Below are 27456 nucleotides of genomic sequence, written 5' to 3' on the forward strand. Positions count from 1 at the left end.
TAAAAAATAACATATATATAGTAACATTTAATAAAGTTAAAAGTATGTATTCACATTACATCAAAATACACTTACAATATGCATCACTAATTGTGTGAATCAAACAACTAATATATATATATATTCGAAACTAATGTCAAACATCAAAGCAAACCTAATGAAACACGCATCCCACAAACAAATATCACAATTCAATAACCACCTGTATTGACTCATAAAAGTTGTGTAATAACTGCCCACAGAAGGATGCTTTGCACAACTTCTATGTAAGCCATGGAACTTTATCTCCTTTGTTCTCCTTACCAAGTGGTTATGAACCTTGTTACAGGTATCTCTTAGATTCCAACTTCTTCCAGTATTAACGTAGGCTTTATTTAACATGATCAGAGCTTCTTGTTTCCTTTCAATGCCTTCGTCCATCAACATCATTCCCAGAACGAAAATTGCATCCAACTGCCCCTGATCGACTGCATTTTTTAGCAACTTTTTCCCTGCTATTTTCCCCTATCGTAAAATACTTCGCCTAACATACAATAAGTAATCATACAATTTTAAAAAATAAAAATGTAGAAAACTAACTGAATTCGCAATTATCTGATTACTTAAAAAAAGTGTACCATTCCATCGCTCAAGAGTATGTGTGGGTTGTTCAACTTTCTTCATTTGCTTGTGACTTCATACTGGTGAACACTTAATGGACGAAACCTTATTCGACTTGTGTCTATGCTTTTATATAATGCTTCTAATGTTACATAATCCCTAAAGAGTTTGCAACTATACATATATAATTCACAAATCAACACAAAATTCATATATTAAACACTAAATTAAGTATGTAAACAAGTTTAATAGAAGTAATGCACATCATACTTACACTATCAGGCTCTTAAAAGCATCGATTGGTGACTTTCCCCCAACCGTAGTTACTATTTTTTCGATCAAGTGCAATGGCAAAGCAATGATCCTTGTTACTTGTTGCCTTGTTTGCATTCTTTCTGAAGAACAACTCGCTGCCATTATGTTTATCTGTGTGGAGTGTAATACAAATTATGTAGCAACAACGATTTTAGGTTTTATTGATCAATGTTCGGGAATTTTGAGTGTTGGTAATGGATTGTAGAAGTTCTATCGCCGATAAACTGAAACGACGGGATGACTTTGACTACAAATTATGGCGCCTAAGTGTTTAGACTATGAATTGACATAATTTCCCTTGAATGTAAAAAGGTTACTACCTAAATGGTTAGGGTATTTTTGTCAATACCTATGTGTATTTTTGTAATTAAATTGAACAATTTAAATTAAAAAATATGAAGTTAAATAAAAATATTGATTATATTTAGAGAGACGAATTTAAATAAAATTATTGACATAAGTAGGATTCCAACCTGCGACTTTGGGTAAGAAGTAAAACGTGTTTGCCATCTAAACTAAATTAACTTATGTTTCTTTAAATTGAAAAACCATAAAATTATGCTCAATAATATTGCAGCCCATATGTCATCCATGGGTATATCATATACACCATAAGCCACTACCATGTTGACCAATGGCCCATACGTCATCCATATATCAATCATGGACACCATAAGCCATTACCATGTGGACCAATCAACCATATGTCAACCATGGACACCATAAGCCATTATTATGTGGACCAATCAACCATATGTCAACCATGGACACCATAAGCCATTACCATGTGGACCAATCAACCATATGTCAACCATGGACACCATAAACCATTACCATGTAGACCAATCAACCATATGTCATCCATGGTCACAATAAGCCACTACCATGTTGACCAATGGCCCATATGTCATCCATGGACACCATAAGCCACTACCATGTAGACCAATGGCCCATATGTCAACCATGGACACCATAAGCCATTACCATGTCGACCAATGGCCCATATGTCATCCATGGACACAATAAGCCACTACCATGTTAACCAATGGCCCATTTGTCATACATGGACACAACAAGCCACTACCATGTCGACCAATGGCCCATATGTCATCCATGGACACCATAACCCACTACCATGTAGACCAATGGCCTATATGTCAACCATGGACACCATAAGCCATTAACATATCGACAATTGGCCCATATGTCATCCATGGACACAATAAGCCACTACCATGTCGACCAATGGCCCATATGTCATACATAGACACCATAAGCCACTACCATGTTGACCAATGACCCATATGTCATACATGGACACAATAAGCCACTACCATGTCGACCAATGGCACATATGTCATCCATGGACACCATAAGCCACTGCAATGTCGATCAATGGCCTATATGTCATTGATGGACACCATAAGCCACTACCATGTCGACCAATGGCCCATATGTCATCCATGGACACCATAAGCAACTACCATGTCAACCAATGGCCCATATGCCATCCATGGACACCATAAGCCACTACCATGTAGACCAATGGCCCATATGTCAACCATGGACACCATAAGCCGTTACCATGTGGACCAATGTCCCATATGTCATCCATGGACACCATAAGCCACTACCATGTGGACCAATGGCCCATATGTCATCCATGGACACCATAAGCCACTACCATGTGGACCAATGGCCCATATGTCATACATGGACACCATAAGCCACTACCATGTCGACCAATGGCCTATATGTCATCCATGGACACAATAAGCCACTACCATGTGGACCAATGGCCCATATGTCATACATGGACACCATAAGCCACTACTATGTTGACCAATGGCCCATATGTCAACCATGGACACGATAAGCCATTACAATGTGGACCAATCAACCATATGTCAACCATGGACACCATAAGCCATTACCATGTGGACCAATCAACCATATGTCAACCATGGACACCATAAGCCATTAGCATGTGGACCAATCAACCATCTGTCATCCATGGACACAATAAGCCACTACCATGTTGACCAATGGCCCATATGTCATCCATGGACACAATAAGCCACTACCATGTTGACCAATGGCCCATATGCCGTCATACATAGACACCATAAGCCAATACCATGTCGACCAATGGCCCATATGTCATCCATGGACACAATAAGCCACTACCATGTCGACCAATGGCCCATATGTCATCCATGGACACCATAAGCCACTACCATGTTCACCAATGGCCATATGTCATCCATATGTCAACCATGGACACCATAAGCCATTACCATGTGGACCAATCAACCATATGTCATCCATGGACACAATAAGCCACTACCATGTTGACCAATGGCCTATATGTCATCCATGGACTCCATAAGCCACTACCATATATATTAACATGACCCGTACGTCTTTTGTATATAAATTACGGTTTAAACCAAAAAGCATAAAAATATATAGTTTATTACTGTTTAGTCCTCGTATATAATTTTAAGTTAAAATTATAGTATGAACACATCGTTAGTCTATGTTCTTTCTTGACGTTATTTATATGTATATACCCTATCTATCAATTTGTAACTACTTTAAATAAATTTGAATTACTAAATATTTAGCGGTAATTAGCACAGTTCGAATTTTTTATTAACGGAGGTTCAAAGTATTTCACAATTCGTTTCCCTCCAACCTACACACGTTTATGCTACATATTAGGGTAAGTTTACCGATTAGAAATAGGGTTTACATTTTCTGTAATCATCATCTCTGACGGCTAATTGATCGAAATCTTTGTTCATTATACGTTTGTGCACTGACTTTGGCGATATAGGTTGTCACTCATCTAAAATTTGTTTTTATTTAATTTACTGTTGTCGCGATGATCAATCGTTTTTTGTTCTCTGATCATCTTCATGTAAATTGGTTTTGATTGTATTCAATAGTTTGCATGCAAAGTAATGCCTTCATATATAATTTATTTTTATTGTTTGTGTCAGAAAGATGTCGACCTCGAAAGCAAAAGGAGCATCCGGTGTGAAGCCAACTAAATTCATTGCACCACAAGTTATGAAACGCAACAGGATTTCTACTATAAAATTCGTAAACAGACAGTTACAAGATGAAGAAATCGACTTCCCAATACCAATAACCACATCCAAAGCACCGATAACATCTACCAACAAAACCCCTAAACCTATATCATTAACATCACCCATGACTACCACTTCCTCGGCATCACTTACAACATCCACACCCTCCTTAGAAAAAAACATTTAAAACTTCAGAGACTGGAACAATACAATCGTCAACACGAACATCAATAACCAAAACTTCAGAACCTATATCATCTAAACCATCTTCAACACCAACACCCACTACCACATCATCAACACCTATATCTACTACCACAACCTCAAAACCTGCATCTACACTACCATCCTCCACAACTACAAAAACTACCACACCCTCCTTAAGTAAAGGAACTACCACATCCTCAACATATACATCTATCCCAACACCTACCCCAGAATATACCCCATCAACAACACCTATCCCAGAATCTACCCCATCACCAACACAACCACCCATGAATGGATTTGTAGTGGAAAGTGTAGAAGGTGAAAACAATTCCTCTGAAGATTGTGGACCAGATGGACGTTTTAATGTTCATATTTGGAAAAATATGTGAGTTACCAATTCAAATCTTAATTACAACTATTTTTATGCATTAAATTTTGGTTTACACCTACATATCAATTCATAACTTAACACATCACATGATTACTTGTAGGCTAATGCCACCAGGCCCTTGTGCACACTTTAGTAGTCAGTCCTTCAAACAAAGAGTAGATCCAGAAGGGTACGCTTGGGCACAAGTAAGCAAAGAAATGCGCGAATTATATTGGGAGGAGTTTCAGGTAACTATAAGTGATAAATTGTTGTTTGGTAAACATTTACACTTCAACTTATGTTTATATTGTTAATATGTAGAAAAAATGTTGTTGGGATGAGACAATAGACTCGCTGGTGAGGAAAGCTTGGGCAAGGAAAGCGGCACAAAGTTATGGTCAATATCTCTTCAACATGAGGAGCACAAAAAGAATGAAACATGGCTTTAAACCAGCTCATATTCCACAGGAAGTTTGGAACTCCTGGCAATTAAAATGGAATATAGAAGAATACAAGCTAAAATCTGAGCAGAACAAGAAAAATAGGCATAACGGTGTGGCTGATGGAGTAGCAAAACCTACACATAATGCTGGATCCGCATGTCCTTTGAAAATAGCTTCTGAGTTGGTAATTTTTTAAATGGTACATCGTATCAATGTTTGCATATGTTTATCTGTGTATTTGACTTTTTATATGCTATTTATGAAGAAGAGGAAATTAGGACATGAGCCACCCCATAGTGAATTGTTCCTGTATACACACACTAAGAATCATGATGGAGTCACTTTCATAAATGAAAAAGATAGACAAATTCATGTAATATTCATTTCAGTTTAAATTAACTTTTATATTGTAGCTACTCCATAATATCATTCCTAAATTTGATATCTTTTAACTTATAATATTTTTATTTTGTAGGCGTCCTATACAGAAAAACGGGAAGAGTTGGAAGCTGAAGGTGTTGAATTTGAGGAGGACAAACTATTTTATGTTGTTGTAGGTGGTCATGATAAAAAAAAGTCTTTATGGATTAGGCTCTTTTGCAAAGGCGGTTCCCAATAGGAATGGTAAAACGGATGTAACTTACATTCCGGAAAAAATGATGAAATAGAAGAAATGAGGGAGCTTGTTGCTAAACAAAAACAACAAAACAAAGAGCTTAAAGAAATGATGAACGCCCAACAAGAGGAAAACAAAGCAAGGGTCGGGCATCTTGAAAAACAATTTCAAACGACATTGGATCTTATTAATGGCTTTACAAAACAACAAGAGTAGTAGGTTGATATATTTTTATTGAAGATTATGTATTTTAGAGTAGCAACTTTCTTTTTTCCATGTAATAAATAATTATTTTGTTATTTTATGATATGATGGTTATGATTTTTTTGTTTTTTTTGTTTTTCATATATTACTACAAAATTATTTGGATATAATTTATAAATCAATTATCCATCGGTCCATATTGAATCTGGTATATAATATATACACCACTAAAATTGCTAGGGATTCATGACCACGGAATTTGCTAGGAAGTGATCAAACGGAATTTGCTAGGGATTCATGACTACGGAATTTGCTAGGAGATCATCAAATGGAGTTTGCTAGGGATTCAGCACCACGGAATTTGCTACGGAATCACCACCACAGAATGTACTAGGGAATGACCACCATGGAATTTACTAGGGAATGACCACCACGTAATTTACTAAGGAACCACCACCACGAAATTTGCTATGGATTCATCACCACTGAATTCGCTAGGGAATGACCACCACGGAATTTGCTAGGGAATCACCGCCATGGAATTTTCTAGGGAATCACCACCATGGAATTTGTGATGGAATAACTACCACGGATTGTGCGATGGAATCCTACTACGGAATACACGACGGAATACCACTTACCACGGATTTCATTCTGTTGTCACATTTGTGACGAAATTATCTTTTACGTTGCAAACCCTCGCTACGACGTTTTTAGGGACGGAAATAGGTCGTTGCAAATTTCGTCGCTAATCGTCATTTGCAACGGAATTTCAGCTTTTAGCAACAGATTCCTTCCGTAGCATAATCACGTTTTTCTTGTAGTGTTTGTCGTGAGTCTCTCATCTTACGAAAGCCTCGCAACCCCAGAACTTGATATGCGCCAACGAGGGAAGCTTCCATGTCCACATCTCTTTAGCTGTTTTGGCAACCTTCTTAATTGGGGACTAGATTAAGGATATGGGCGGCAGTATCTAAGGCATACCCCCAGAATGAGATAGGTAACGAAGTTTGATTGCGCCTCTCAGCCACACCATTCAACTACGGTGTCCTAGGCGGCGTCAATTGCGAAACAATTCTACATTCCTTAAGATAGTCGTGGAACTTGATACTAAGATACTCACCACCTCGATCGGATCGGAGCATCTTTATCTTCCTGCCCAGTTGATTCTCTACTTCTTTCTTAAACTCTTTGAACTTTTCAAAGGCTTCTGACTTGTGCTTGATTAAGTAGATATACCCATATCTGTTATAATCATCGGTAAAAGTCACATAGAAGCAGTTCGCATCCCTTGTGGTGGATAAAGGGCCAACATACATCCATATGTATGAGATCCAATAAACCCTCACCCCTTTCACAAGTACCAGTGAAAGGTGACTTGGTCATCTTTCAAAGCAGACAATATCCGCACGTGTCATCGGACCTCAGTTCAAATGACTCCAAGACTCCATCCTTTTGGACTTGGGCTATACGTTTCTTGTTGACATGTCCAAGTCAAAAATGCCACAAGCATGCTTTGTCCAAACCATTGGACGAATCGATATGCAACACATTATTTCCTAAATTGTCTACAGCCATCATAGTTTCATATATACCATTACAAGGAAATGCTTCAAAATAGAAAGTACCATTCAAGAAAGTGTTAATAGAACCAATTTCATTATTAAATGAAAACCTAAAACCTTGTTTATACAAACCATGAAAAGAAATAATGTTTCGTGTCATTTCTGACGAGTAGCAACAATTATTCAACTCTAAACCTAACCCACTACCAAGCACTAAAGAATAAACTCCAATCTTGGTGACTGGCGATGCTTTCCTATTCCCCATGATCAAGTTCATCTTCCATGCTCCACATCCTAATTCTTCTTAGACCATGTAAATCAGAACAAATGTGAAAACCACATCCTGTATCAAGGACCCAAGAATAGCATGTGATGAGTAATTAGATTGAATAGTATGAATACCTGCGAAGGTGGGCTTTATCTTCCCAACCTTGATGTCTTGCAGATACTTCAGGCAGCTTCGTTTCGAATGCCCTTTGTCGTGACAATGGAAGCACTCTGCATCCTTTGGATTGGAATAGGGAGGAGCAGAACCACCTTTGGTCCCACTAGAATAGGATCCATCATGGGACTTTCCCTTGTGGCTCCTACAAGGAGCCTTCCTCTTCTTCTCTTTCCCTTGTCCAATTGCCAAGAAAGGGGCAGCAGCAGTAGGAGTAGACACAACAGACTTGCCTTTCAAACTACTCTCAGCAGTTCGCAAAAGGCCTTGAAGCTTTCTTAGAGTAACCTCCTCCTTGTTCATATGATAGGTCATAAGAAACTGATCATAACAAGGAGGCAAAGAGTGTGGGATAATAGTTATGGCCAACTCTTCGTCGAAGTTTACATTCAACTTTAGCAAGCGGTCCACGTACCTTTTCATCTTTTGTAAGTGGGCCATGATGGACTCTCCATCCTTCATCTTTGTAGTAATCATGGAGGTGATGATCTCGTACCTTTCTGTAAGGGTCGAAGACCTGTTGTAATATGTCAAAAACTTAAGTTTGTTTTACAAGGCATATTTGTAACGAAGAGTACTGTTTAGTCCTTGTAATTTTTTGTATGCTTTCATGTTTCCTATAAATAGGGACATTACTTAGAGTTAGATAAGAGTCTTGTACAAAACTTGTCTATTTTTCTCTCTATAACATTTGAAAGCATAATAGAGCTGAATCAAGATCATATTTACATCGTGTGTTCATTTACATTACTCTGATTTGTTACATTCTCGATTCATCACATCATCAATTAGTATCAGAGCAGGAATCATAATCTGCGATCTAATTTTCACTCTGATTCAAAAGGTTTTTGAATCAAATTTCTGGTCCAAAACGTTCTGCACCTTTTGACGTGAAAAAGTTTACTAGATCTTCAATTGTGATTTGATTCTGCAACTGATTTATTGAATCGAGTGTTCTACTTTATATCCTTGATCAATTCATCAATTTGCTTTCAATTTCTCTTTGATTTCTCAAAAAATTTCTTCTGTACATCAATGGCGAACTTCAATCTCAACTCGATGACTTCATACTCTCATCTTCTAGGATCTTCAATGAAGATTCCTATGCTCATTCCGGAATACTATGAACAGTGGTTTGATCGTATGCAAGATTACTTGAATGGACTCGACGAAGAGCTTTGGTCTTGCATCTCAGGGAATGTTACTCTTCTGACGAATCTTCAACTGTAATGCCCATGTTTCTAGGCTAGGCATTAATATTGACATAATAGTCTAGGTTAACCTTTGTGACTCATTTTGAAGAAATGAAAAGGAATTATGTGAATATTATGTGAACATTATGTGTTTTATGCTTAATTAATTAAGATTAAAAATGAGCGTCGAAAATAAATATTAGATAAAGCCGATATTTATTAAGAAAGTTTTAGTGGTCGTGACAAGGATTACGGATATATAAAGAATGCCGAAATCCGAGTTATATCGAAGAAGTTATGACCTGTCGAAGTTTCGCTACAAACCGGCACGGTGCCGAATGTCGTAAAAAGTGAGTTTTTGATAAACTACTTTTTAGCCTTAGTGATCTAAATGAAAGTCGTAGTATTCGTTAAACCGAGAAGTTCGATAAAAAGAACGCCAAATTTTGACATCATATGAGGAAGTTATGATTTTTCGAAGTTTCAGTTTAGCAGTAGATAGCTAAAAACTCGAATTTTAGATCGAGTGATTTTTAGCCGACACAACCTAAACGAGAATCGAAGGTCTCGTAAATAGTAGCACAACGGAAAAAAGTCTGACAAAAACGGATGTTGAATGAAGAAGTTATGAATTTTTAACGGATTTCCTGTCCTGGTCTGTTAAAAACAATAATATAAAAATTAAACTCAAAATTAGCCGACGAAGTCTAAACGAAAGTTGTAGAGCGTAATTTTACCTACGCGTGCATATAAAGAACGTCAAAAACGGAGCTCGTATGCGAAAGTTATGGATTTTAGAAGTTTTGGCGCGAAAATCGAGAAATTATTTTAAAATCCGAGAAAATTCGCATAGGCCACGTGATCCTCGCATGCTTGGCTCGTGCCCGACTCGCGTGTCGCATGCTGATTCGACCGAGGGTGCGGTCCAATAGGCTTCCGACGCGCATCGCTGCTGATGCCCCGTGTCCGAGGTGCTGGCCCAATCCGAAGCTGGCACGTAGCCTCCTCGCATCCGAGCCTCGCCGAAGCTGCCACCTGGTCCGACCCTCGCAGCCAGCAGCCTTCCCTCCAGATCTGAGGCTCGCATCTGCTGCCGCGTGGAGCTTCCTCAGCCATTGATCTTCGGTCTCGCAGCCTATAAATAGGAGGGTGCGAGACCTCCCGGGTATACTTTGAAAATTTGTCATTTTTAGCCCTTTTTTCAATATTTCTTTCATTTCAACTTCCCTCGAAGCCCCGATATCAATTATAACCCCCGGAATACGCCCCGAAGTGCCCGAGAAGCCCGGAAAATTTATCTTTTCGGTTTCGAAGCCCGACCCTCGCAGAGCCCGGTTTCTCAATAAAACTCTCAGTTTTATTAGAAACGATCGTTTTAGGAAACGAATTGCTGCCCGATTTTCATTAAATCAGGTGAGTGTGTAGTCACTTTCATCTTACACATAGATATGAAGTATTCTATATAAAATACATGCTATGTGTATATATGTTGTTTGTTTATTCGAGATGGGTGTTGAATGAATGTTTTATACATGTTTAAAATGATTTAAAATGTATATATATTTTATCTTCAAATATGTTGGGTAAAACATGGGTAGATAAAGTATGATGGATAGAAGTACAATATAGATGTACGTTGGTAGCTATGAATTTAGTACAGTATAGATGTACGTTGGTAGCTACGGATTTAGTATGTTGGCAGCTATGGACTTAGTGTCTGTTGTATAAACCTTGGCGACGATGTGACTTCGTGCCTATTTGACATAAATTGTTGAAGGAAAACAATGTTGTCACCCCGGTGTTTGTTTTATTTGACATAAATTGCTGAGGGAAAGCAATGTTGTCATCCAGGTGTTTGTTTTATTTGACATAAATTGCTGAGGGAAAGCAATGTTGTCACCATACTGATTGCTTTATGTCAGGTGGTCTTATTTGACATAAATTGCTGAAGAAAGCAATGTTGTCACCTATTTTAGTTGTTTATTTGACACAAATTGCTAAGGGAAAAGCAATGTTGTCACCCCGGTGTTTACCTTATTTGACATAAATTGCTGAAGAAAGCAATGTTGTCACCTTATTGGTCGTTTTGTGTTAGGTTGTCTTGTTTGACATAAATTGTTGAGGAAAGCAGTGTTGTCACCATGTAGGTTGCCTTATTTGACATAATTACTGAGGAACCCCCGAAGCAAAGTTGTCACCCCTAATGAAAATCCTTAGGCTAGGTCCCTTGTGATAGTTGTTTTAGGGACGTAAGGTGAGGATAACGGAAATGGGTAATTAGGGTTGTTTTTGGTTGCTGAAATTAATAAAGTATTTGTTAATTGATAAACTTAAAGAGTTTATTATTTATTGTGGGTTGAAAACCCTATATGCTCACCAAGCTTCCAAGCCTGACCCACTCAGCTTTTTATATTACAGGTAGTGGACCCCGAGCATAGTCGGATGATGATGATGAGTGGTTTTTGGATTCTAGGCCAGTAGTTATAAATGACTGTTGTAAGGCTTATAATGTATTGTTTATGCTTTTGTTCTATATCGGAACATGACATCCCGAGGTTTTGATATAAAAAGGAGATTATATATTTCTTAAAGAAAGGTTTTGACAAACTTTTATCATGTTTTGTTTTGGGGACCAATTCCGCAACATCTTTTAAAAAGATTTCTCTGATTTTATTTCAAAGAGCATAAATTAAATCGGTCTTTTCTGGCCGAGAAATTTGGGGATGTCACATCAACCAATTGGATCTCCGTCTGGTACTACGAGTGTGGATGCTCAATCTGATTGAATGAAGAAACTTGAAAAACGATGCATAAGGGAGTTATGTGGTCCATTGCCTCCAGTTGTGTATAATTATGTCAGGAGTTGTACAACTGCAAAAGAAATCTGGAATAATCTCAAAGAAAATTTTCAAGGTAGTGAGAAGACGAAAATCAATTCAGTTAAGCACTGTTTTATTGAATTGAAGGATTTCAAGCAAAAATATGGTGAAACAATCGAAAGTTACTATGATAGGCTGAATGAGTTGATTTACAAATGCAATCGTTATGGAATCACGAGGTCTGCTATGGAATTCAATCTCACATTTGTTATGGGACTCCGTAAAGAATGGAGGAGTGTTAGTATGATGGTGAAAAATCAACAGAGTTTCGACACATCTTCTCTAAATGATTTGTACAATCAACTGAAAACTTACGATGAAGAAGGGTTTATCATGAATTCGGATGATGAGGCAATAGCTTTTTACTCAAACAACCGAGTCAAAAAGATTTTCAAGAAACTGTTTAATCCAAAGATGAAGCAAAGTGAGGGAAAAGGAAGTTTTGTGAACAAGGCTGCTGGAGAGGAGAAGAAGAAGTATGAGAAGAATGATGGGAAGGTTGCTGAGGAAAAGAAAGAGAAGAAAGTGAAAGGAGATTCGGGTTTGGATTGCCATTATTGAAATGGAGCAAATCATCTAGCAAATGATTGCATGCTTCGTAAGAAGGATGTGAAAAAGAATAGAGTGAAGGACGAAGCGTATTATGTGGAGAGATTGGAAGAGGTGTGTGTGAAGGCTAAAAATTTGTCTTTGGTAGCTCAAGGTGAACAGGAATATGATGGCACGTATCAAATTTGGTCTTTGGGCTCAGATGATGAAGAAATGCGTAATCCTACGCATGGAGCCATGTATGCGAAGCTTGAGGGAGATTCGGATGAAGAGGTGATGGGACGATGTTTTGTGTCAAAGTCTGCTGATAAGTCTCCAATGACAACTAAGGTACGTAATATTCTTCAATCTTTCAATATTCCTTTGAGTGCATATGATTCTGAAATTGTTGCTTTTGATGATACTGTTGCTTATTTTGATAATTTGGTTGTTTCTGCTAGCAATGAAGCTAAGAAACTAAGCAATCAGTTGTTAGAGACTCAGAAGAAGTTAGATTCGAAAGTAGCCAAGATAGAATGTTTAGAATTGTAGATTACGAACATTATGGTTGATAGGGATTCGTTTTCTAGTGATGTAAAACTCTTACTAGCTCAACGGAATATATATTGTAATTCTGCTAAACGTCTTTGTGGCAAATTTACTGCATTACATCATTCATGTGATATTAGCAAAGAACAACATATGAAATTATTACCTTTCTTAGCATATGAGAATTCTCCAGAAGTTAGCGAAAGTATGCATAATAATCCAGTGGAGGGGGAGTACTTGGATTCAAATACTCTGGTTGAGGGGGAGCATTCTTTCGAGGGGGAGAATGGGAGAATGGTTGAAGATGTTGAGGGGGAGCATCTTGTTGAGGGGGAGCATCAGGATGATAATTCTGTCAAAAGAAGACATAATGATGATGAGATGATAAGTCTTGATCAAAATGATGAATTTCACGAAATAAATGATAATCTTTCTGTTGTGGGATCTGAAAATGAAGAGATGTAAGAAGATGCACCTTTGGAATTTGATCCGGCATATCCACCATTAGAGAAATGGACAAAGACTCATCTGAAAGATTAGTCATTGGGAATCCTCAAGATGGAGTATTAACAAGAGCTCAGATTCGTGCAAAGAATGAGGTATTAAATACTCATCAAGAATTTTGCATGTTCAATGTTTTCATATCAAAAATTGAACCAAAGACAGTTAAGGTTGCAATGGAACACTCGGATTGGGTTGTTTCAATGCAATCTGAACTGACTGAATTCGAAAGAAACAAGGTTTGGAGATTAATTCCTAAACCTGAAAATGTTTCGATTGTCGGGTTAAAATGGATTTTCAAAAACAAAACCGACAAAGATAGAAATATTGTATGAAATAAAGTACGATTAGTCGTAAAAGGATATTCGCAACAAGAAGGTATTGATTATGAAGAAACCTTTGCCCCTGTTGCAAGACTCGAGGCTGTTCGAATATTTTTAACTTATGCAGCTCATAAGGATTTCGATGTCTATCAAATGGATGTGAAATGTGCTTTTCTCAATGGTGAACTCGAAGAAACTGTTTACGTTGAACAACCTCCACGTTTCGTAAATGAAATGCAGTCAAAGAAGCAGACGTGTTTTTCGATTTCCACTGCTGAAGCTGAATATGTTGCAGTTGCTGCTTATACTTCACAAATTATTTGGATTCAGAGTCAGTTGCGAGATTATGCTGTGAATATGAAAAAGATTCCATTGTACTGTGATTCACAAAGTGCTATACGCATTTTTCATAATCCAGTACAACATTCGAAAACAAAACATATTGTTCTTCGTTATCATTTTATAAAAGATCATGTGGAAGATGGCAACATTGAAGTTCATTTTGTAAAAACAACTGATCAGCTTGCTGATATTTTTACAAAAGCTTTGGACGAAAAATCATTTGTTCGAATTTTGACAGGTTTGGAAATGATCGAAGCGAGTTCAGTTCCAGGAATGATTTCGAATGTATAAGAAAGGAGTGTTATACAAATGTGTCGATTCAGAGGCAATAATACTTCAGTCAGAGGTTACTGTTCATAGTCAACGCTTCGACGCGCTTCGAATTCGAAAATGCGCATGATGGTTATGTGGTACAAAGTTTCGTTTGTTTGTCAAATTTTCGTAAGGTTGTCAAATTTTCATTAGTTTACAAATTTTCGTATGTTTGTAAAAATGTCTTTCGTTAGTTTGTATCTTAGCTTTATTTTCGAAAAATCAAAAACTACAAAAAGATTTTATTTTTGTTTTTTCATTTTATTTTCGAAAAATCAAAAATTCCAAAAATATTTTATTGTGTTCATTGTTTTCTTTTTCGAAAAATTTACAAAAACACAAAAATATTTTCTTTCTGTTCGAAAAATTAAAAATATCAAAAACATTTTTGTTATTCTCTTTATCTTTCCTTTGTGCAGATAACATGAAAGTTTTTCCAAGGTTCATGCTTGTGTTTCTACGGGAAGGTACACTTTCGACAACTATGTACTAGTTAAACTGTCCCTAGAAGCATGCTGCAGCATGTCGACCCAAGCCTCCATAGACTCAATATGTGTTTATGAAAGCCTTAATAAAATTTTTCATACGAAAATTTCTTCCCAAGTCAGTCTTATATTCACATTAGTCACATGAGCTACCTTACTCTTCTCACATGAGTTAAGAGTTTTCTGTTTGGTCCCAAAATAACAGAGGTACAATTCGTTTCTCAAAATCAATCTTTTTCATCCCAAAATTCTAATACATATCACACACAATGACATATGTCTGAGAGGTCACTGATCAAACCAATCATGACTTAGGCATATCAAACTTCCGTGTTAATGATCTAACATCATGAGACCGTGATGAAAGTGAAACCCAATCTTACGAACTCATTTAAGGAATTGACGGGTGTGACATCCCCAATTTTACGGCCAGAAAAGACCGATTTGTTTATGGTTTGTTTTTAAAATCAAAGTAATCTTTTACATAAAACAGTTGCGGAATTTGTTCCCAAAACAAAATATGATAAGAATTTATCAAAGCATTTCTTTAAAGAAATGTATTTTCATTATATAACAAAATCTCGGGATGTCATGTTCAATACAGACCAAAAGCATAAACAGAACAAAATAGACCTTACAACAGTTATTCATAACTACTGGCCTATAATCCAAAATCTCTCGTTATGTCAGCCAACTTATGCTCTCATGCCATAACCTGTAATACAAAGAAAACTGAGTGGGTCAGGGTTGGGAGCCTGGTGAGCATATAGGGTTTTCATCCCACAATCTTATATCATATATATATATATATATATATATATATATATATATATATATATATATATATATATATATATATATATATATATATATATATATATATATATATATATATATATATATATATATATATATATTAGAACTCACAAACTTGCATAATTTCACCATATAAAAGCAACTCTTATCCCACCCCATCGATCCTCACAACGACACGATATAAACTCTCGTATCTAAGACCTTCCTCTTTACTTGATCCCTACTCACATATCTAAAACTAATATCTTCACCTGATCCATACTCCCGGATCTGAAACTAATCTCTTCACCTGATCCATACCCCCGGATCTAAAACTAATCTCCTGATCTGATCCATACTCCCGGATTAATAATTGTGCCCAATCCATACTCCCGGACTAGGGACAATTAACTTAGTCTTAATCCATACTCCCGGACTAATACCAAGTTTATCTCTTTACCTGATCCATACTCCCGGATCTAAAACTAACCTCTTGATCTCATTATCCAACTCATCGTTTATCACACACCAACTATCTCATCTACGCATGTTCTACCCAACATATTTGTAGATATAAAATACATATACAGTTTAACTCATTTAAAACTATATAAAACATCCATTCCGCACTCATCTAAAATAAACAACGATATATAAACACATACTACGTATTTCATAGCAAATACTTCATATTTATGTGTTAGAAGAGAGTGACTACACGCTCACCCAAAACATATACTTAATACCTTCAAACAATACTTGTATTAAAATCGTGTTTAAGAAAGGGACTATACACTCACTTGATAAGACGATGATCTGACAGCACCTCGTCTATTAAAATAATCTTTTCCGATAAAACCGGGATGCTTTCTTGAAAACCGGGCTTCTCATGGGCAGAGTTTCGGCTCGAAAACTTCACTTCTCGGGATTTTCGGGGCTTCGGAACTTGCCTCGGGTCTCGGGAATAATACCGGGGCTTCAGGGTATTTCTTGCAAGCAAAACAAGGAAAATTAGGGAGAGAAAAAAAGAATTTTGGCAAAAGAAGTCGGCAGCCTCGCATGCCCTTTTATAGCAGCGAGACCTCGGACTACGCTGGGCGTACCGAGGCCCTACGCGGGGCGTACTCCGGATAAGGCTTCCACGTGGCGAAGTCTTGGTGGAGGAACGTGGCCTCTTCTGGACCGAGGAAAGCAGCAGTACACTGCGCGTACCCATCTCGTACGTAGGGCGTACTTCGGCGTCGACATGTACGTGGGGCGTACCTCCTTGTACACTGGGCATACCTCGCATCCCCAGGCTCTCTTCGGATAAGCTTTGGTATGCGTGCCACGATCTTCAAAAATTCATAACTTTCACATACGAGCTCCGTTTTCGACGTTCTTTATATCCACGCGTAGGTGAGACTATGCTCTACAACTTTTATTTAGACTTCCTCGGCTAAATTTGAATTTATTTTTATTATATTATTTTTAGTAGGCCGGGATAGGAAAACTCCGTTATAAATCCATAATTTCTTCATCCGACGTCCGTTTTCATCTGTCTTTTTACCGTTGCACTACTATTGATGAGATCTTCGATTATCGTTTAGATTGTTTCGGCTAGAAATCACTCGATCTCAAAATCGAACTTCGGGTTGTACACTGCTAAGTTGAAACTTAGAAAAATCATAACTCCTTCATACGAAGTCATATTTGGACGTTCTTTTTATGCACGCTCTCGGTTTAACGAACTCTACAACTTTCATTTAGATCGCTAAATCCAAATATCGCTCTATCGTAAATTCACGATATACGTCGCGTTGTGTCCTGCCGGTTCTGTCGCGAAACTTCGACAGGTCATAACTTCTTCGTTATAACTCGGATTTCGGCGTTCTTTATATGTACGAAATCCTTGTAACATATACTACAACTTAGTTAAGTTTAATCCTTCTAAATAATCTTCCATCAAAAAGTCATTTTTGATGCTTATCGTCTCTAAATTGACTAGCCCTGATCTACGGGCGTTATAATTATCTCCCCCTTAGGATGATTACGTCCCGGAATCATCAACGAAATAAGGCTTGCATAATGATTCCATACGTTATCTCTTCATCCTAGGTAATGACCATAACTTCCATGTTTCCTCGAAAGAGTATCTAACTCTAGGGCTTCTTGACTGCAGACGATACTCAATCTTGCATCTGCCTTTCGTACTATGTTGGAATTTCAATCATAACCTTCAAGTTACAAAATAAGTCCTTATTGTAGACTCCTTCTTCTTCTTAGGATAAATACTTTCCTTTCTCTATTGTAATAGACTGATGGGTCGTGCTTTAATGACCTCTCATCGCATGATGCAACGCTAAGACTCAGATCTCTTAGAGTTAAATTTTTAGAATGGAATATACCTTCCTTCATATTCTAATGTGATATAATCGCATTTTAGCATGTAGCATTTCTAGCTACTAACTTCTTTAACAACGAGCGTGATACCAATGATCGCATTGACTTCAATCTTCTGACTTAAGTCAGATGCTACCTCGAACTTGGTTCTCTGAACCATGTAACATACCCATCGTAGTCGGACTCAATTTGATATGACCACTAGGGTCGGAATAACAACCAACTTACTAGTCATTACCAAAACAAGGGTAATGACATATCCGAATAAAACGGAATCAATCACTAGTTTCTTGGTAACCTTGTGACTTTCCCTGATCCAAGTGCGAGTCCTGTGCTTTCGGTAGTATATGCATCTACTACCTTTCACACCTACTCATACTCGTCCCAAGTATTGTCCCGCGGTCGACCAAGTCACCATACAAGAAAATCATACGATCATTTAACATGCCAGATAACAAAACTAGGGTTTATATTATTTCCTTGAAACTATTACACAAAAGTTCAAGTTCACCCTATAATATGCCTCTAATAGGCTACACCATAAGTTACTATTCACACTGCTACTTCATAACTTGATCTTTGGATATAAAATCCTCATCCTTGATTCCTCGCGTTGCCATCTGCTTCATCAAGGATCATTTGAAATGCTCTTGCCTTTGGCTTTGGCAGCACATTTGGCTTTGTAATCTCTTCCCTTCTTGGGCAGTTTTGCTTGAAGTGTCCTTCTTCAACACACTTAAAGCAGGCTTCTCTTTTGTTTGTGCATTCGCTGGCATAATGACCAGTCTTCCCGCATTTGAAGCAGGTCATTTCTGTAGAGCATCTCCCACTGTGCTTCCTCTTGCACTTATCACACCATTGTGCTTCTTCTTCGAACTTCTTCGAACCAGACTTCGAAAATTTTCTCTTCTCATCGGACCTTGAGGATCCTTCAAACTTTCTTTTCTCGCCAACTTCAACCTTGCTGGCGGTTCTGTCACACCCCGATCCTTGTCGGAATCGATCGAGGCGTGATATATTGTTCAAAGTCTCATGACAACTATGTTATAATATGATTAGATTCAATTAAGTACTAAGTATGCAAACAAGATCCACAACATACAAATACAAATCCAAATACGAACAACATTTATTACATCAAATTTAAATAGTCTTGTGGATTTCTAAGGCGCAACCTATTTTTCATCAACTTCATTCTTCAAATCTGCATCATGGGTAAAAACAGGTCAACTACGAGAGTTGGTGAGTAATCTAATTTTAGTAGAGAAAATTGTGAAGTTGAAACCTTTATAATTGGAAATTTGTTTTCTTTTGAAGTCGGCAAACAATTGTATTTGAGATAACGGTTTATAAATCAAAAATTGATTAACAAATGATAACAACAACAATAAGTCCTCACCCTATATATACATATGTATATATATATAAATATATATAGGATGGAGCATCTAATCATCAAACACACTCAACCACGTGCGATCAATCACCTTAGCGTCCCAAGGCGGGGTGGTCAACCCAATAGCGCTATTATTGTCCATAACGTACCTCAAGAATACGGGCATAGTCATGGAGATTAGACTAAAAATGATAATGCACTACAAGTACATGTAGCGTAAACAAACAATAGTTATACAATTAATGATTCACGTATAAATGTCCCAACAATGTCTCAATTGTGATAAAACAATAAAATGAAGTTGGAACATATTAGAACCACATGATACACCCCAAAAGTATTGAAAATTATAAAATATGGGGTAGATTACTCACTTTAGTCCCAAAACGAAATGTGTGTGTCGTACGATAGACGATTCGGGTCAAAATGGCGTAGAACCTAATATAATTAATAGTTTTAGTTTAGGAACTGCTAAACAAGAATGGAGTATTAATACAAATAATTAGACACGTATTCTTATATTAGATGAATTAACAATAATTCATTTTGATTATAATATTAAGGAATTTATTTGTTAAATGAATTTTAAATTGAATTACTTACTTTGCATAATTAATTTATATTTTCAATTTAGGCCAGATTTTAATAATTTCTTATTAAAATAATAACTTGCCCAATTATAATTATTTACAGATTTTAACAATTATTTATATGAAATAATCATTAAAATGCATTTTTTACATGCTTAAATACTTAGGAAAATAGTTTTAAATAGTAAACAGTATTGAAAAATTATGAAATTACTAGGAAATCATTATTTCATACAATATGAATTACTGTAAAATTTGTATATTTTTCTGAACTGTTTTAGTATTTATTTAATATTTTAATGATTAAACAACACAAAATTCGGGAAAAATAGTAAATGATTCTCAAAAAATCTATAAAATTAACCATAGTTTTATAACATGATGTAGATCTCAGTGTATAAGTTTCAGATATTTGTGACTATGGGAAGTATTTTTTATATATTTCATTATTAATTAATCAATAAAATCATAAATAATAGTAAACAGTAATATAAATGCATGAAACTTCATATATCATGTTTAATCAGTATACATGTCATCCCAGAATTTTCTCAGAATTTATTAAATGCAACAAGTATTTTATGTGAATTATTTCCCTACTTTATTGAAATAATTATGATAATTCAATAAAAATAAGTTATTTTCTGAAAATTTCCAGAACTTCTTGCTTTATTGATGGTATTCTGAGAAAAATCAGGTTTATGAAAAAAATGAGTTTTAGATATTTTGGTGGATTTAATTTGTTTCTTGTATGAATTTGAAACTTTTAACAACATACATTGATGAATGCTTCAAGAGGGATGAAGATTTGAGTATAATAGATTGTTCTTGGATGGAATATGAGTATTCTTGGAGGAAATTTCGAGATTGAGAGTGAGAGAAAGAATAGAGAAGGTTTAAGTGGTGAAGAGAATAATGTGTTGGGAGAAAAATGAAAGGAAAGTGGATGGGAGGTGTGAGTGGGAGACCATGGGAATAATCTTTTTGCTTTTGGTGGTCTTCATAATTTCCCACTAACACAAGCATCTTTTACATAATTAATATAAGAGTTTTATAAAATTTAAAGTAAAGTTTATAAAAATAGAGTTTTATAAAATTTAATGTAAAGTTTATAAAAATGGAGTTTTATAAAAGATAGGTTATGATTTGATTATAACAATCTACTTTGATTTGAAGTTTAATTATAGCATTCAAGTTTGATTCTTTTAATTTAATTAGAGCATTATACTTTGATTTGATTGTAATACGGTATCATAATTTAATTTGATTATAGTTATAACGTTGTACTATACTATGTTGCTATTAACGTCAATTTATATCGTAGTGTATGGGTTTTGATCCTATTAGCGTCAAGTAATCTTGAGTAGGGTTTGAATGAGATTGAGAGAGGTTTCGTTTGTAATCTTTTTGAGTGTCCGGCTTTGCAACGCAAGGTCCATAGACCCCGTTAAGCCATGATTTAGTGTCCTACACAATCCCGATGATTGTGCAATAGTGTTTTATCGCTTTGGTTCATTGTTTAGCACTGTTAAGGCTAAGGAAAATCAAACACATGAACTTTCCAAATGATGTTTTCTCATTAAAATAGCGAATTGTACAGTGATTACATAACGTAAACCCTATCATACAAGGGTTAATGGAGTTGACCGGTTTGACTAGTTGACTTTGTTTGACTTTGACTTGACCGAAATTTGATGGTTGTCACATCATCCCCTCGTTAGAGGGAATTTCGTCCCGAAATTTGCATTTTGATTGGGACTTCAAGAGTTTGGAAAAAGATGTGGAAAACTTTGCGTAGTACAAGAAATTGATTATGGTGAGGAACAACCCTCCTGATGTCACATGACGACCTTGGAAATTTCTTATTGTAACTTGAACTGAGTCAATTTAAAAGGAGTTTATTGTTTTGGGATGATAGAGTATTCTATGTGTGCTTTTATACTCCCTGTTTTATCCTTGGTATTACCACTATGAATATTTCATAACGTAGTTAGCGAGTTCCATCATTACGAATGTTTCAACAAATTTTGACGAAATTTGCATTATAAGTCCTACTAGTTCTTTTATAGTCGATTGGCGTAAACTAGTCGTATATCATTAAGATTGCAAGGGCATTTTGGATGGGTGACCATGCCTTAAGCCCACAACTAAACAAGGAACAGGGAATGAGGCGGAATCACACATTCTAAGTCCATAGAATCTTAATGATATATGACCATAATGTTTACACTAGCCCTCATAGATTCCAGGGGAGTAGTATTATTGGGCTAGAAGTAGGAATTGTAGTTCAAAATAAAATAGTTATAAGCCTGCTATCTTCAAACTTGGGCTTTGGCCCCTCCCGATTCCTAATCAGAATGTCCAATACTCTTGCCCGATCCAAGTCGAGAGTTGATTCATGTGGCTTGAGCTTAGGCTTGGGTCTTAGAGAAAGAGGCAATGCGTCAGGCTGGCTTCACAGAGCTGCAAAAACTCTTCTCTCTCGACAGTGGATAGATAACATGCCTCGGCTCTTCATTCCCACATTGCCTACTGGGCCAACTCAAATGAACATCCACTGTGTTACCCCACTTGGGTTATAGGCAAGTGTTACCAAGCCCGGTATCAAGAAATCAAAATCGATTCATCCCTATTTGCCCAATTCGCTGCCTATCTCGCCTGCTGTTCGTTTCTCGCTGTCTCGCCAAGTCAGTCGCCTGGTCTCACTCTCGCCAATCGTCATCGCCTAATGCCCAAATCCCTATTCACACTTCACAGAAATCAGGTATGTAATCCCGAGACCCATATCCTGTTCAGCTGTTCTTTCTTTTCTGATTGTAAGATTGTTGATTGTTGGTGTTGGCGTATTGCACTGCTGCTGCTGTTTTCAGTCAATTCGTTGCCTATTTATGCGTTACTACTGTCTTACTGAGTTTCTTTTTAATTTGGCTGTCATTTGTGATTTGGCGATTTTCCAATTTGATTTATAAGTTATGAACTTATAGATTTGGTTATTGTTAAATGAGTTATTGGTTATTGTTCAAATTTTGATTTTGATTTTTTTTTTGTTAATTTCAGTTTATAATATTTTCGGCCCCCCTCCCCCAAGTTAATTGTTCAAGCTCCGCTACTGATAGATTCACTGGTAAAAACCCTGAGTTTTTACATAGATGATAAGACTTATTTGGGTTTTGCCGTGTTCCTAAGATTCATGGTTTATAGACTTGAATAGATGCTAGTTTTAGTAATAAAAAGAAATTTAGAATTTAAATGTCGATGTTAGATGCTTGTACTGATATTTAAGGGGTTAAAAAAATAAAGTTTTATTAGTTACCTATAGCGACACTCAAGTCATAATTTGCATGTGTGAAGACTTGGAGTACTTTCTAATGAAAAGTGTGCTACTGGGGAAATTCGAAACTGGTACGTAGCTTCAAAGTCAATAATATGCAGTAGGCATGTGATGCATTAAATGCATGAGGCACAAAAGTCCTAATTTGCAGCAACATATACGTATATGTGTGTGAATTGAAGAAGAAGGTTACGGCTCAAAGACCATTCATTTCCTCTTTATTTTTTATTTATTACTCCTCCCACTTACCTTATATAAATCATCACAGAAGAAGGTAACGGCTCAAAGACCATTCATTTCCTCTTTATTTGTTATTCGTTACTTCTCCCACTTCCCTTATATAAATCAGCACATTCTTACCGCGACTCTTTAACTTCTCCCTCACAAATGGATCCGCCTGCAGATCATCAAAACCCCATAGATGACCTCGATCGGTTTCAGTACTTTGATCATCAGGATCTGTTCAGGTATATATAAATGTCACTCATTACACCATCTTTCGCACAGAAAAGTGATTTTGTTTATATTGATCAAAACATGGTTTGATTTTTTTTTTGCAGTGGTGACCTGCTCAACCATCAGGATTTCGAGTTGTCGGAAAAATCGCATGAAGTGCTCGATCAGAATGTTTCCACAATACTTAACAAAGATCAAAACATCATTTCTAGAAATGAGTTTCATGATCTTGATCCCCTTGAAGACATAAGCTTATGGGATTGTTGGGAGGATGGTAATTTACCATTGGTTAGTTTCAGTGAAGACTGTAAATCCGGTGGTGAGGCTACAGGTAGTTCTAGTGCTGCCACCACTGATCACGGTGACCGGAAGGTGGCAAATAGATTGATACCATTGGAGTTTGAAGAGATATCGAAGTACTTTGAGATGCCGATAATCATGGCAGCAAAGGAACTAGGGATAGGGTCAACATTGTTGAAGAAAAGATGCAGAGAGCTAAACATAAACAGATGGCCTCATAGAAAACTTAAGAGCCTTCAATCCCTCATTCAAAATGCCAAGGTAAACTACGATAATAACCTTCTATACATTACTCATGCATGTATGCATGAACTTGGTAACCAAAGTAGTTTTGGTATTTTCTAAAATTTTAATTATTAGTTTCTTTATAACATAAACATAGGCCCTAGGCATATGCCACATCGAATCAATTGTTTTACTACGATTTCTGATTTATATTTACATAAGCTTAACTCATTGTAAATTTTATGAACTCACACGAAAAATATATTGCATCTACCTAAAAAAACTAGGAGTTGGGATTAAAGGAGGAGGTAGAGACGTTAGCAGGGCACAAGAAGATGATGGAGAAATTGCCAGGTATGGAATTGACAGAAAGAACAAAGAAGCTTAGGCAAGCTTGCTTCAAAGCTATTTATAAGAAGAGAGGACTTAACAATCCTTAGTCCTTACCTTTTCTTTTAGCCATTTTGTTATAATTAGTGGATTTTAATCTACATTGTATGTGTTTTTCTCTTGATAGATTGATACCCTTTTTAGTTTCATTGTGTTTGTCTATTGATTTTTTTTTTGCAGAAAATTTTGTATAATTTGGGTATTATAGTTTGTATTATATATTTAGCTATATTCTAGATTGCCGACACGACTACGCTGACGACTCTATACCAGAGGTCTATATAAATAGACTTATGAATTTAGTAGGAATAACTTGATTATAATCTTGTGATTTGTTCCATGTCTGATCCACTCCTAAGATTCACTCGACATGCCCCCAGTTATGTGTAATTAAAATTTTATTAGACTATTGATCCTAATGAGTCTACCCTAAGTCCACAACCAAACAAGGAACATGTCAACTATGAGAAACACGCATATGGACTTGTGAGTTATTTGTAAATTGATTAGGGAAATAAAGTTTTTTTTTTAGACATTGTTGGGTAAAATAATTGTAAAACACTTGTTGGGCCATGGTTAGGATTGTTGGGCACCTTTTGGGCTTTCCATGGTTACTAAATGTGAAACATGTAGCACTTGCGTGGGCCCCCACAAAACTAAGTTTTCACATTTCTTTCCCACTTCTAGGACCATTAGGGAACTTAATAGTCCAATGAGTTGGCCATTTTGGAGTGTATCCTTTCGTATACGTTTGATAAGGTCGGGTATTTTGATGGCTCAAAAGTAATGTGAATGACGCGCTTTGGCCTATAGGTTTGGGAACTCTCGCCTTTGGTCCCCAGATAAGCAAACCGGTCCCTCGGTTGATTAGGATGTATACGAATGCTTACCTAGTCAGGACTTTCGGGCTACCGGCACCTCCCCCTTCCAGTTACTACGCGTCAATTACTATGATCCTACCCGACTAGAGTGGATGACTTTGAATTTCCTATGAGCTCTAAGGAATACATATATGTATATACATTTTGTTAAACAACTTGAGTATGTGTGTGATTTTCAGAGAAAGTGGAGAATATTCACAAGTGTATGCACACATATAAGTGTCAGGAGTAATACGTATGCACATAAGGGAGCAATTAACACACAAAGGTATTCCTAGGATTTTCTAAGTGCGAATTGCATGCAGTTGTGTGTGCATTTTATAAACTAGCATACGAGAGGACCCTAGAGGCTATAGACTAGGTCAAGGCAATTAACCTAATTCCCTATAGTCAAGGGCTCTGATACCAATCTGACACACCCCGATCCTTGTCGGAATCGATCGAGGCGTGATATATTGTTCAAAGTCTCATGACAACTATGTTATAATATGATTAGATTCAATTAAGTACTAAGTATGCAAACAAGATCCACAACATACAAATACAAATCCAAATACGAACAACATTTATTACATCAAATTTAAATAGTCTTGTGGATTTCTAAGGCGCAACCTATTTTTCATCAACTTCATTCTTCAAATCTGCATCATGGGTAAAAACAGGTCAACTACGAGAGTTGGTGAGTAATCTAATTTTAGTAGAGAAAATTGTGAAGTTGAAACCTTTATAATTGGAAATTTGTTTTCTTTTGAAGTCGGCAAACAATTGTATTTGAGATAACGGTTTATAAATCAAAAATTGATTAACAAATGATAACAACAACAATAAGTCCTCACCCTATATATACATATGTATATATATATAAATATATATAGGATGGAGCATCTAATCATCAAACACACTCAACCACGTGCGATCAATCACCTTAGCGTCCCAAGGCGGGGTGGTCAACCCAATAGCGCTATTATTGTCCATAACGTACCTCAAGAATACGGGCATAGTCATGGAGATTAGACTAAAAATGATAATGCACTACAAGTACATGTAGCGTAAACAAACAATAGTTATACAATTAATGATTCACGTATAAATGTCCCAACAATGTCTCAATTGTGATAAAACAATAAAATGAAGTTGGAACATATTAGAACCACATGATACACCCCAAAAGTATTGAAAATTATAAAATATGGGGTAGATTACTCACTTTAGTCCCAAAACGAAATGTGTGTGTCGTACGATAGACGATTCGGGTCAAAATGGCGTAGAACCTAATATAATTAATAGTTTTAGTTTAGGAACTGCTAAACAAGAATGGAGTATTAATACAAATAATTAGACACGTATTCTTATATTAGATGAATTAACAATAATTCATTTTGATTATAATATTAAGGAATTTATTTGTTAAATGAATTTTAAATTGAATTACTTACTTTGCATAATTAATTTATATTTTCAATTTAGGCCAGATTTTAATAATTTCTTATTAAAATAATAACTTGCCCAATTATAATTATTTACAGATTTTAACAATTATTTATATGAAATAATCATTAAAATGCATTTTTTACATGCTTAAATACTTAGGAAAATAGTTTTAAATAGTAAACAGTATTGAAAAATTATGAAATTACTAGGAAATCATTATTTCATACAATATGAATTACTGTAAAATTTGTATATTTTTCTGAACTGTTTTAGTATTTATTTAATATTTTAATGATTAAACAAC

The sequence above is a fragment of the Lactuca virosa genome, chromosome 1 (genome assembly GCF_052849685.1).
Source record: "Lactuca virosa cultivar CGN04683 chromosome 1, Lactuca_virosa_CGN04683_v6, whole genome shotgun sequence".
NCBI lineage: Eukaryota > Viridiplantae > Streptophyta > Magnoliopsida > Asterales > Asteraceae > Lactuca > Lactuca virosa.